The following is a 15037-nucleotide window of genomic DNA, read 5'->3' on the forward strand; positions in this document are numbered from 1 at the left end:
AGTAAGAGGAGTTCACGGAGGTAATTTCAGGTGCATCTCAACCCAAGAAGGCTGCTTCCTGGAAATGGGGAGGGAGAGTTGTACTCTTATTCTGCACAGGGGCCCTCCTAGCCCCCAACTTTCTGGTTAACTCTCCTAGTGCCAGCTGTTAATAAATTCTGTGACTTATGCTGGCCATACACGGCACGATATATGTCCGATCCGACGGATCGGCACGATATAGGTGGTATATCGTGCCATGTATGGGCATGATATCGTACCTGATATCATGCTGTGCGCTCCCGTGGGATCATATATCGCATCCCCAGATCTTCCCGCAGGTTCATATGATCTGAGATATGATGTACAATCCCATTCAGATGGAGGAGGGGGGAGCCGGCATATTGTGCGGTCAGCGGGGACCGCACGATTGTCAGCGGGGACAGCACGATCCATCTGCCGATGGATCGGCAGTTACCCTAGATGGTGCATCACACCTTGTATGGGCACCATTACACACATTCTTCTGTTAAAATGACACAGGACAGCTTTTCACATTTTACTAAGATGGTCAAAGGGTCCCATAACTGTCTGTATAGCAGATAAGACACAGTTATATAAACATTCCTCAAGTCACAAGATTGGACATTGATGGTTATCTAATCCTTTTTGCTGTCTTCCGATTGGGAGAGATAAGTGGGAAATCACCAGAAACTAGAAGACAACATATGAGATGGGTAATAGAGGGACACACTTATTGGAGTGTTATCCGAAATTATTATATCGCCTAAAATGGTGTCTTGGACAGAGGAGAATAAAGAGTCCTTCACCAATATGTAATCAATTCTAGACAATGTACGATGGACTGCAGATAGGTGAGTGTAAGACCGATCAGTGGGATAAACAAATGCCACGGGTCCACAAGGCCTCGAGAAGATTTAAAATTAGTATTATGTTGCCAAGCTGAATGATGCAATGAGGCAGGAGGGTAGGAATTATCCAAGCGAGGGTCATCCACTGTATTAAAGTTCCCACCCACTATCAAACCCAGGGTATCTCTCTGAGCTAGATAATGGGACATTTCCAATAAGAATTCTGGGTAAATACAAAAAGAAGATTGGAAAAAAATCTTGGGTGCTTCAATATCAACAAGCTGCAGCCTATTCAATAAAGATCTTTCCCCAAAAATCTAAAAGAATATCTAGTGTTCAAAAGATATTGAAAAAATGGCGCTGCTTGTGTATAGTACTTTTGTGAACGGTGGGAAGAATAAATATACTTATACGTATAAATGAAGTTATAGACGTCACTCCTAAGGTCCTCTCTTTATCTTTACCAGAGGTCCCGCAGATATAGGGAAAAAGGGTATATATATGATGTCAGTGTGAGATATTCTTTTAAATTATGATATACAATGTTTCTTCAAGACTTAATTTGAAGAAAAAGAAAGATGAGGCGTACCCCAACTCACTGAATTTAGAGATGGGTACACTCCTATAATGGTATCTTTGATCTATCACAAGGTATGTACACACACCTAGAACCTACAGTCCTATCAAGCGGTGCAAAACGTATAAAGGTATCTTTAGTCTCATACAGAATACTTGAAAGCAGAGAAGCGTACCAGTACTCACAAGACTGTAAGTTGTCCTCCACTTATAAAGGTATCTTTTCATTCCTCCATAATCAACAATTGGTATTGCAAATTGTTTCCATAAAAATAAATTTATTATAATAACAAATAGAGTTAATTAAATAGCATCAAAATATTTAAAACATTCTCAGAGGGATATAACCACACTGTGAACAGCTGAGGTATAAATATGGTGTGGATCCCAAAGACATGTCCAAATAAATAAACACCCCTCCGCACCTACCTCCAGTATGTCCACAACATGCAGTAGTCCAAGTGAGAATGTCCCCTTCTAGCCAACGCGTTTCGAGACCGAGTCTCTTTATCAAGGCATAAAGGTGAAATGCTGAGTTTCCAGTTTATATACCAGTCCCGCTGGAATCCAAAAGATGGCATCTTCGCTACTTCCGGTCCATGCGAAAATGACTCCTCCTTATTCTTCACTGTTAACAGTGGACCCTCCTTTATCCACTTGATCTCTGCTGCCTTCATCCCCGTAGCAGAGTGGGACCGACTGCACCCGCGTGATCCGCACGATCGCGGGCCGTCTGAACACAAGAATTCTGCAGGGTTGTTAGGGGCATATATATTCAATAAAGTATAGCAAGCATTCGAGAAGACAATATCTAGTAAAATAACCCTACCCCCAGAATCTCAGTATTAATCTGAAATGGTATACTGCAATGAGCGACTCAATATAATTGCTACTCCACATCCTTTAGTACAAAACGGAGCCAAAATACACTCATGTATCCAAGTGTCCCTTAAGGTAGAGTCGTCCCCAGCTCTCCAATGAGTCTCCTGCAAAAATACTTTCTCTTATTAGGTGAATTAAGGCCTCCCATGTTCCACGAGACCAGTCCGAGGCAAGGACTATGAGCAGGGGATGTAGAGGCCTGTAAATCTAAGGACGGCATCAACCTATGCCTTGTGGGGGTAGAGTATTACAAGAAACTGATTGTATATAAGACATTCCCCCAACCCAGCCTACAGGGAAATCCAATAATTTGAGGCAGCTCACACAGCGTATCACTCCGAACACGTCCAAAAACAGTGTACATTTTGTCCTTATAAAACAAAAACCCAAATACAAAATACAAAATATTAACCTAACACTGATGCAATAAGAAATATTGTGAAATTTCAGAGAATAAATTGAAAATGCTTCAAAATTCACCATTGTCTTACTTTTCCTTCCAAATATAATGGAATCAGCTCCCAAACAGAGGGAGAGGATTCACTACTAAACATTAATATAACTATGAGTGTGAACCCAAAGAAATGCCATTGAGGCCATTTACTGTCAGTATCCAGCTGACAGTAATGAATCATGGGGTCATTCGGGGTCTCAGTATATCAATCAAACTAGATGTGAAAAATAAGACATATAATGAACTGTGGGCTTAGCTGTTAGGTGACCACGGAGATGGAGTGGTATGTAAAAAATGAGCCTCAGCCTTATCAGGGTCAGTGAAAAATTGAGTGTGACCATCCATGTCTACATGGAGTGTTGCAGGAAATAGAAGAGCAAATCTCTGATTATTCTCCACCAAATGACAACAGACTGGTGAAAAAGCTTTTCTTTTCTGTGCCACTGAGGCCGAGAAATCTTGAAAGATCAAGATGTGTCTGTCTTCTACCAAGAGCTGAGGGCAATTTTTAGCTGTAGAAAGAATCTTCTCCTTTGCCCTGAAGTCCAAGAATCTGGCTATAACAGGTCGAGGGCGATTCCCATTATCATCCCTTTCCGGGCCCAAATGATGCTCATGCTCAATCTGTGGCGGAGATGCTTCAGTTGGAAGATTCAAAGCTCGGAGCAGAGTGATACTAAGAAAGTCCAATAATTGTTGGCCTTTAACAGATTCAGGGATCCCAATGAATCGCAAATTGTTCCTCCGATTCCTGTTCTCCAAATCGTCCAGTTTATCGGTCATCCAATTTTGGGAGTGCGTTTGAGCTTCAATTGTGGCTTGTAAAGAGTGAATCGTATCCTCGGCATCACTCAACCGCTGTTCCAGGCCCAAAGTCCTAGACGTGTTTGAATCAACTTTGGACATGGCCACATCTAGCGAAGCTTGCATGTTTTCAAACTTTTTATCAATTTTCAGCATAAAGGCTTTAGTCATTGACTCAACCATTTCTGCAATAGAAGCCGAAGCCACAATAACTCCATGTTCAAGCTGGGGGAGCTCTGCAGTGCCCAAAGAAGAGGAGGCTCCCTCAGAGGTTACAGTCTTGTTGTTAGTTGATTTGTTGGAGATCACTTGCTAGGGATGATCTCAATAGGAACTGATCCATCCCACTCCAACCTGCCCAAAAAGAGAATAGTCAAAAATTGAAAACAAATTAAAAGTGCAGTTGTCTAATAGAATTTAAAAATAAAAAAATTAAACCTGGAATGAACATCCCCAATATCACAAAAAAGGGACAATCACATTGGTAGAAGTTAACCATACACTCCTGAACCAGGAGTTCCTACAAAAGTGAATATCAGAAAAGCACCTCTAAACTCTAAATCAATAAACAGTTTTCTTTCAAATAAAGGACAAAATCCCAAATACATAGGGTTATCCGAATGGTCAAAGGGCTCAGCAACACCTAACCATACCAGTTATAAAAGCTTATTAAAGTAACTTGTATTAAGCAACTTTTTTGTAATTGTGTAACTATATCACTGAGTAGAGAAACACATTATCCTGGTATTGTATCAATTGCCCACTAGATGATAGTGTTGAGCAATTATAACGTAAGAATGACAAAACAATTTATACAGTAGCTAGATCTGCAGGACAATATATAACCTGTATTAAGTCACAGAATACAGAAATTATGATATTATAGCACATCAAGACCTACACAATGTAATAAACATACATGGTATTGTGACAATAGAATAAATACAAATTCGTATTGTGAGGTTCGAGGCTGCCCAAGAACAAGCCAAACGAAGCCACAAAAATGACACTAATTATGAGAAACCAATGTATTCAGCAATAGTTGCACAGAATAAGTACATAAAGTTGCCCAAATGAATCTCTAGAGGGCAGGGGTATGTAACCTACATTTATATCAAATATGCATAAAGAATACACTTGCAGCATAAAATAATCAGAATAATTATAGCGAATACAAGCCTCATCCAGTAGAGTGAATAAGCCCATTCGCCTGTAGTACAAGGTGTCTTGGTGGTTCTTTTGAGAACAAGTCCAGCTAGAACAGTTCTGATTTCAATATTCAAACGACGAAACACTGAAAACTTTATCTCCTACGTCCAGGGATGTGATTGTAACTGCAGACACATAAAGGTCCACTAATAATAATAACCACTGGTTGTGGGAATATGATTCACTTTTTAAAGATATTAAGGAAGAGAAAGGGGGCTAACAAATTAGGAATAAGCAGGACTAAGACTGGGGATGGGGGGAAACAAGATGGCTAAAAATAGGGGCACAGAGGGCAGAAATGTCACAAACAAGGGAGAGACATACAGTAGGATATTTAAGAAACGATGGGTTATCCTGGGAGGCCTGCCAGATTATAATGGAGGGAGGGCGGCAAGTCCAATGCGTTACTGCAGCTACTCAGCGGGTCGTCTGGATGTAGCAGAAACACAGGGGCATAAACTTCGCCTAAAGACAGCATCCACATCGGGTCAGCATAGGCATAAAGACCAGGCTAGGAGGTTTATAATCCAAGTCACCAGTTTGTCCTGAGACCGTATCCTCAGTATTTTTATCACAAAGAGGGTCAGCATTCTTAGACATCACCATAAACTCTATAGCTAAGGTACTTCTGTACCTAAGGAGGATTATATTTTGTGATACTCAATCTTTTTTCTTTGGAACATATGTATTTACATTGTTACACAACAACAGGGATATGTTTTCATTTGTATCTTTATTGTGATTGTGTCTTGTTTTATAATAACATAGACTGTTACACGGAGACATATCAACTACTATATTTTAAAGAGTTCTCTGTACATTGTGTCACCTCTATAAACTCCTAGGTGGCTAGATATTACTGTGAATTTTTGTGGCTTATACATACGCCATTACACCAATTACGTTTTATACTGGTGGTGTGATATTACTGTGAATTTTTGTGGCTTATACATACGCCATTACACCAATTACGTTTTATACTGGTGGTGTGATATTACTGTGAATTTTTGTGGTTTATACATACGCTGTTACACTAATTAAGTTTTATACTGGTTTGTGATGTAAAAGTTAATTATTTGTGATTTATAAATTCACCACCAAATCAATTGAGTTTTATAGTAATACATTTGTGTTCTGGGGCACACTAGCCATTCATAATTTGAGTCTGGACACCCCTATTTTTTAAATAGCAACAATAAAGGTTACATTTTATTATATATAATCTTTCCACTTCTGGATTCTAGTCTAACAAGTGCCCCATGTCAGGAATTTTCTTTTATTTAGCTTCTCTGCTAAATGTTTGATTATTAGAATTGAGTACATCCAAGCAGTAGGAAAAAGGTTTGTATGGTATACTATGATATACTGGTCTTCATCTATTGATGATATCCCATCTGGACACGGTTACCTGTGCACCAGGACATATGTGGCAGGGGCTTCAGCTGTCTCTAGTAGAGTGGGGAGTTGACACTTTATTATTAATCACAGCTGCAGAGCGATGTTGGGGAAACTGAACAATGTGATTTACCATCATGGCTCATATATGCACATTTAAATGTTTGGGATTTAGTAATCTTTTAATTGAAAATATATAATACATTTTTCTTCCTGTGACTGAGAATGTTGTCATCTAACTTCATGACATATAGGGCCATATTCAATTAGACTAGAAAAGCCTGTTTCCATGAAAAAGTATCGCGGATCACGGCTTTTCGCGAAGTTGGTACTTATCTTTGTATTCAATTCCAGCTGGTTTTCGCCTATGTGGAAAATCAATACAATGTAATAGGCGAAAAAGTTTTGCCTCTGAATAGCAAAATTTTCATTTTGGGGTGCAAACGTGGGGAAACCACTCAGAACCCTTGGGACAGCCCCCCAAAGGACAACTGTGTCAAAAAATCCTGGGGAAAAACTTAGAAACACCCAAAAAAAGTACTTTCATGTTGGGGACGAAAAAGCACAAAGTGGGTGACAAGCATAAAAACTAGTGAAATAGACTTCTTGGGGGTTGCAAGGATGGGTCATGTGTTATTATGATTTTCACTCTAGAGACTTTAAAATATGCTAGCACCCATTTTCAAGTACCCCAAATTTGACAGGATTACTTATTTTCACCAAAAATACAGCAAGATGCCATTCTTCACCACTTGTGCAAAGGCGCTAATAAGAAGCTATTGAAACAACTTCAGTACCCCAAACACTTTTATTAGGGCTATTCGGACACATCTACATTGATCCCTTATGTTAGGGCACCTTTTTGGCGGGTTCAGGCTGATTTCCTGAATTCTGACAGCACTTTCCGCCTGTTCTGAATTCGCCACTTTCCATTTTCGCCTGGTTTGTAATTGAATACGGCTAATAGCGGGGACGCGCACGATAAATTTCCACATCCAAAACACGTGATGTCGGTGAAAAGTCGGGCAGGCGAAACTTTTCCACAGATGCCAAACTAATTGAATACGGCCCATAGCTACAAAAGGCTTTAACATGGCCCCAGGTTGAGTTGCAGAGATCCCTTACTTTGCATCTGTAAGCATTGGTAGAATTCATCAGACATAGAGTGGAAGCCGGGCAAAGGAAGAGCATTATCATAGTAGTGGTGAGGGATGACGGTTCCATTAAGATCTTGAGAAAATGACCAGAACCCATAGAGCGTCACTTTCTCGCATAGTTCAATGGCGGCGCTCACCATCATGAGCCCAGATGACATCCGTCTGAACTTGAGCTTTTTTTTTTCCAGTGTAGACTCAGGTTTGCAACATACTGTGGATTGAAGAACACAGCTCTGCTGCTCATATCAAAGTCTTCTATAGTGTAGAGTGGCCTAAAGGAGACAGCAGTGTTTTGTGAAGAAGACAATTAATTATATTTTACTGTACATAATATAATGAGGGGTATATTTACTAAAGTGCAGGCTAATAGAAGTCGAGCTGTTGCCCATAGCAACCAATCAGGTTTTACTTATCATATATTTAGCACCTTCAAACTAGAAGATAATAGATAGAATCTTATCGGTTGCTATGGGCAAAACCAACACTTCTATAAACACACACTTTAGTAAATATATCCCTAAGATTCCAAAACACATACAGCATGCTGCTCAGGTACCAAAAATGACTATTACGTCCTGAGGCAGCTCAGGATTTAATAAATGTGAGATCTCAAGGCATCACTTTGCATTAGTTTTTAATTGAAACAATAAACTCCTCAAGTGCTGAGGATGAGTGGGACTTATTCTCAGCACTTTTAAGGTATATACTGAGTATAAGGCCCACTCATTCTCAGCACTCTAGCAGTTCAAAGAACATATTTAAAAGATCCGATGTAGCCAATAGGCCCTGAAATAATCACCAGATATTAGCTTTCATGAACTTTGTAGGATAAAGCAACTGCATTTGATGCCCCATAGCTGACCTAGGTTTGTCTTGCTGAGGGGCTGATGGGTAAACAGAGGTTTTAAGACCCCTGAGTCCTTTGAATCCAGCCATCCCAGCAAAAAGTATTAGATAACCATCAATGTTCATTCTTGCGATTTGAGGAATGTTTATATAACTGTGTCTTATCTCCTATACAGACTGTTATGGGACCCTTTGACCAACTTAGTAAAATGTGAAAAGCTGTCCTGTGTCATTTTAAAAGAAGAATGTGTGTAATGGTGCCCATACGTGTCAGCAGATGGATCGTGCTGTCCCTGCTGACAATCGTGTGGTACCTGCTGACCGCACAATATGCCAGCCCTCCCGTCCTCCATCTGAATGGGATCATACATCATATCTCAGATCAGATGAACCCGCAGGAAGATCTGGGTATGCGATATATGATCCACCGGGAGAGCGCAGCATGATATCAGGTAAGATATTGTGCCCATAAACGGCACGATATAGCACCTATATCATGCCGATCTGTCGGATCAGAATGTATATCGTGCCATGTATGGCCAGCATAAGTCACACAATTTATTAACAGCTGGCACTAGGAGAGTTAACCAGAAAGTTGGGGGCTAGGGGGCCCCTGTGCAGAATAAGAGTGCAACTCTCCCTCCCCAGCTTGTCCATTTCCAGGAAGCAGCCCTCTGGGGTTGAGATGCACCTGAAACTAACTCCGTGATCTCCTGCACTCAGAGATTTATGTCTTACTTGTAAGTTCGTATTCTCTGATTCCTCCATTTTATTTGAGTTTCTGAAATTATTTCCATATATAATCTGTATCATTTTTATTAACATTTTTTGTAACTAACCCTTGGAAATATTTTTGGATTAAACACATTTAATGTAGCATAATCTCCATGATTCTTATTGAGCTCGCGAGCATGTGAGGCCCATGCTACATACCTGTGTGTAACTGAAGGTCATTTATTAATAATTGTTCAAAGAATGGAAAGACTCCAGAAAAAATCTTTCATGGTGGCAGTAGAAATGGCTTATTTTGGTAAGTGACCAAGGTGCACCGGTATCACAACCAGCTGATCCAGTGGCGATAGTGAGCCACAGATTATGTGTGAGACTGGAAGGATCTGCCCACACAGAGAAGAAAAAGGAAGTGCGACCACACCTACAGTAAGTGTCAGAACAATGAGGTTGCCAGAGGAGACACACTAAGTGGGACTTTGGCAGCTATAGAGCCCAGTATGTCTAGAGGCCAGTGTCCAGACCTGCAAGGCAGGGAGGACCACAAATCTCTGAGACTGTTATTGTGAAGCTATAGTAGCCAAACTACAGGCCTGGAGGCCAGTGTACATACCACAAGAGAACAGATAGACTTTTTGGCAGCCAAGCCAGGCCAGTAGGCCATGTCTATACCTGTGAGAATCAGGACTATACGAGATTGGTTATGTTTGCATACTAGCTACCTATTAGTTAGGGGTCAAGCAGTGAGGTAGTGCCATGAATGGGGTCTAGGTTTTTGCTATTATTCTTCCTGAATGCTGACAATAGAGCTCCATTTTGTTTATTTAACCTGTAACGCTTTGTGTGGACCCTTATTGTGCACCTAGACACTGCACCACTGACCCCCTCTCTACCAAGCTAAATTATCCCAGATTGTCACACTTCTGTAATATTGGCCTAACCCATCTTCCAGCACACTAGGCACTGTACTCCTGACTTGTCCTATGTGTCATAGTTGGTCATCCCAGGTATAACTAAAGGTGACTATGTTATCTGATCAGGGGTGAAAGAGTGCATCAATGGGCTCCATACAAAGATTTGCTACAGCATGTCAGCTTTCGGGCAGAGGGTTTTTTTTAACCAGTATTGCCAAATGCTTGATCAAGTGCAGAACACTTATGTAATTACAGTCATGTCTAAGATTGCATCTACTGCATATATCTAATGTAAGTAATTGTTATGTCTTGCAAAGGGAGATCAGTGATAATTTATAGGCCAGGCTGAGGCAATCTGTGGCTCTCCAGATGTTGAACTATAATGTCACGACCAGCATGGCGGTTGGCAGGGGATACCTGTGAGGACGCTATGGCGTGGGGCATCTGGCAGTGGTGCTGGTGCCTGGCAGGGAGCATTGGCTGTGTGTGGTTCTGTGTGGGCATACTGTCACTCTGGTCAGGCCTGGTGGTGCTTCCGTTCTGTTCTGGCATGGGCGCCGCCATATTGCCTTCAGACATGTGACCTAGTTGCCCTATCCTGGTGTGTCACGTGCTCCTTTCTGACCAGTCACGGATTAGTACTGGGGATTTAAGGGAGTTCAGAGCTCCCTTGCATTGCCAGTGCAATGTGTTTCTCAGTGAGAGCTGAGAGAGAGAGTTCCTGTGCTTTAACCTGTCTGTTGGATTCATTGCCTAAGCCTGCTTCACCTGACCTGCTCCAACCATGCTGGATTCCCCTGCCCCCTCCATTTACTTTTTCCCCTGCCTGAGTACCTGAACCTGCTGTTTCCCTGCACATTGCTTCCACTTACACCCAGCTGGACTTCATTACATATGCCTGCATTCTGTTACAGCTCACCATACTTGCATACTAGACTGTTCCTGCCTGTCACTATCTGGACATTCTCCTATTTACCCCACTACAGTTATCAAGTGCACTTTAGTGCTATACCTGGACTTTTTCATTTGCCATTCTCATGTCTTCTAAGTCACTTATTAAAAACTCCACTTTTTCATTTAAATCTGCTTCTGTGTCTGCTCCTATCACCACCCCGGGTCCACAACACATTCAGAACCTCACATATAATTCCCAGAATGCTCTGCCAGTCAGATGATGGCAGACACTGAGGTGACGTAATTGAACAATATCTTCACCTATCTGAAAAAACAGAACATTAGCTATTGATTAAATACAAGTTTGTACAGTAGGTTGTATTTATAAGAATAAACTTAGCACACTTACTTGTCTATTAGGATACTTGGGTTTGCAGAAACAATATCTGTTTTTGTGCTGATGTCATCTGTGAAATTCAACAGAGGTAAATTCACCCTGAAAAAATAAATGGGGGGATACTAGGGGATGAGTAATTTGTGCTGCTCTGGACTATGAATGTGGAGTAATCAGTGACAATTAGTGCACAGAAGAGCATAAAAGTGCACTACTAATATTTACTAGACCTGTACTGTTGGTGCACTTTTGCTACACCTGATGTGAAGACAGGGCTATGGACAAACATGTTCATTATGGAGCTTTCTCTCCTTACCTGAACACAAAGTCAGCCAGGTCAATCTCAGCACCACAGAAGCTGTTTTTTTAAAATGCCCCCATTTCCTACCACAAAACAGCTTCTAATAGACTTCTGGAATGGGATAATCTGTAATGAAAGAAAGGGATAATGAGGTAAAGATTCAGAAGGAAGAGTCAGACGAAACAGATGGATATAAGAAGGGTTCCAGGAAATAAAGAAAGAGAGACAATCAAATGTTTAGAAGCGGGAAGCAGAGAGCAACAGGAAGGGAATGAGACATAAATGAGGGGAACAGAAACATGGATGGAAGAGAAAAAAGCTGGAGAGAAAAACGCTGAGAATAGAGCTAAAGTGAGATGAGAAAGAGGGTATTCATATATGAGTTTAGGGTATTAATACTTTGGAAAAGGTCCCCTGGCTGTGGCATTCCACTCAGACTAGTGGAGCCTGGTGCTAACAGTAAATATACAGGGGACCCCCACATGATTTTTCCCCATAACTTTACTACCAGCATTGGGGCCAAGAGCCTGGTGCTGGTTCATGAAATTCGTGGGGCTCCTAAGATCTTTGTCCTATGTATTTTGTGTACAAGTGCCAGCTCAAAGAGTTGGGTGCTGGTTATTCTCAGGGGGGACCCCACACTGTTTGTTTTTTGCTTAACACTTTCTATGCTTAACAGTATACAAACATGCATCCTGCATGTATCTAACTAATGTCTGCAGGCTGCATGTTCAGCATTATTTGGCTATGGGTAACACAGGGATTACGAGTTGGAAACATAATCAAATACACCTTTGAAAAACACAATCCAGCTAAACAGAATTCTTGGAAAATTTGGAGTGTTTAGGATGATAACAGGGCTGGCAACAGAAATTGTGGTACACTGATGTCCCTGGGGGCCACCCATTAAAACCCCCTACACCAACACCATCCTCCTTGGCCTAAAAATCCTTGAACCCCCACTCCGCAAGGTGTATTTATTAGCTAGACTCACATAAATTTTAAGTTGAAGGATCTTGTTCTATCTTGCTTACTTCTGTCCCCTGTTAGTTTGATTTGAAACGTCTTAACAAAGACATGATTATGCAGCAAAACACTAATAAATATTCCTTGTTGGATTTTGGCGAGTGTCCCAGAATGCTGTGATAGATATATACACATACATATGAACATTTGAACTGTATTACACATATATACACAACTATTAAATATATATATATACATATACAGTATATATATATATATATATATATATATATATATAAGGAAGAAATCCTACTAATGTACATAAAATATTTCGCTTGAAATGTCCAGAAATGATCTGGAGCGATAGATTCTAGAGGTAGGCAAGTTGAAAGGGGAGCGCACTTGTGATTATGTGAAAAATAACAATTTTATTTATAACATTTGCTCACGTACATCAAAGTTTAAAACATTAAACTCCATCATGGACAGTCCTCCGGACCCTGGTGTAATCGACAGGCCATGCTGCAGACAGCAATTTAGCAGACAACCGCCGGCTCTCGGAATACCAGATGACGTCACACGTCCATCACAGTAAGCCATGCCCAACACGTTTCATCACTTGAAGACTTTGTCAGGGGGTGTGGCTAACATCAAAACTCTGAATCCTTATATACCCATCTCCTCCACATAATAATTGAAAGATTGGATAATTCAATTTCACAATATTAAAACATAGACGATATATCTAAAATAATTTATATGCATCAATTTAAATTACATCATATCCATAACAAATATAAAATCTATAAGAACAACATTTCATGTTTTCCAAAATGTACAAAACAGCCATAAAAAACATCAGAAAGACACAAAATAGGCAATTAATCAATTAGGTGCTGTTACTCCTAGAAACAGCTCCCTATGTAACATTATACATCCTTATAACTGATTGACATATTCTTACAGCATACCAGATATCTAGAAGATATACACAATCTATGTTCCCAAATAAAAATAAATAAGAAATATATAAAATCGTATGGAATTGAAGCCGATGTCTATAAAAAGAAAACATACAACATATTAGATAGAATTAGGAGGAACAAACCGAAACTATATAACATAATATTCATACGGATTCATGAACGGATATCACTGCAACATTGGAGATATGCACGCTCGCGGTGGTCAGCAGGCACTATAAGTATAGCGCAGAAGGGAAACTAATCCAACATCACCTGCGTTACATAGATACCAGCCTCGCAGCACTAATCATGCAAAAAGGATTCATTCATTCCACCAGGTGCCAGGGTATTTAAAGTGTATATCCAGAAAGTTTCTCGCTTTGATAACTGTAACAGGATATCACCTTTCCTATCATCTAATTTCACCTGTTCTATAGCCTTAAACTTACATTTTTCAAATTTGGAGTTGCAGCAGCTTTGAAAGTGTTGAGGGACACTATGATTAGACACTATGATTAGATACTATGATTAGACACTATGATTAGACACTTTGTTTAAAATATTTCTGGTATGTTCCAGAATTCGTATTTTAAGCTGACGTTTTGTCTTACCGACATAACGTTTATCACATCCACATTCCAGCAGGTAGATGACATGTGTGCTAGTACAACTCATTTTTCCTTTTATCTTCCAAGTTTTATCATTCACGGAATTTGAAACTACTTTATTATCTTTATTGGCATATTTACAAATCTTACATCTGTTACAGGGAAAAACCTTCTGTTTTTTTAAGCCAACTTTCATCTTCAGAAATGACCAGATTGCTCGGAGCTAGCCTATTTTTCAAACTTTGTGCTTTTCTATACACACAATTGGAACAGGAAGCACTTGAGGCTCTGGAACAATTAGCCGCACATACGGATACACCCCCCAAAAATGAATGTGGGCAAAAAAACCTTGGGTTTTGAAGTGCTGCCTCCTCGTCACTAGCTAAGCTGTGGGTTACCACCCACAGCTTTAGTGACCGACCAGGTTGATGGTTGCGATGGTCACACCTTGAGAAAGACCACTTACTGTTTGAAACACGTTGGTGTATCCTGAGTTGCAGCCATTCAGATCCTGTAATGGTGGAAAGGTTTTGCTTAATAGGGGGAGCATAACATACCCCAATATGCTTTATATTGTGCCTTTCATCTAAAGGTCCCTGATGGTACGCGACCACTTTTTATCTATACTTTGTTTGAAATAAATGTAAATGGTTTTACACTATATGTTTTCCCCACTTTTATCTTCTATGGCTTACTGACATTGAGGGGTAATGGTATGAGAACCCAATGGAGAGACCAGGTTTTTTACTTTACAGAAGAATTGGAATCGGAATATAAACAAGTGGACTACAATAAGTGACTATCAATATAATTTTTTTTATTTTTTTTGCACACTTATGCGATATATTAGACTATTCAACCTGCACCCTAACCAGAGCGCTGTTTAACCATCTATATTCTATGTATCTATTGTTTTGTGATTGGTGATTGTCACGCAGGTTATCAGCAGCCTGGTGCAGTGAGGATTGCAAGCATTTATTAATTTTTCATTACATTCTTTAATCTAATTAGGAAAGATTTTGATGCACTATGTCAGGATAATAGATTTAAGGATAATTTAAGTAAGAACGAAAGGGGTGCTATTAAATGGTT

At 40.1% G+C, this 15037-nt stretch overlaps 1 pseudogene; it reads right to left on the reverse strand.

The window, feature by feature from the left end:
- Window positions 1–7258: 7258 nt before the first annotated feature.
- Window positions 7259–13954, reverse strand: LOC148513907 (alpha-N-acetylneuraminide alpha-2,8-sialyltransferase-like; annotated as a pseudogene).
- Between the last annotated feature and the right edge of the window lie 1083 nt (window positions 13955–15037).

Source organism: Taudactylus pleione, unplaced genomic scaffold (genome assembly GCF_031769625.1).
Source record: "Taudactylus pleione unplaced genomic scaffold, aTauple2 ptg000268l, whole genome shotgun sequence".
In the NCBI taxonomy this organism is placed as follows: domain Eukaryota; kingdom Metazoa; phylum Chordata; class Amphibia; order Anura; family Myobatrachidae; genus Taudactylus; species Taudactylus pleione.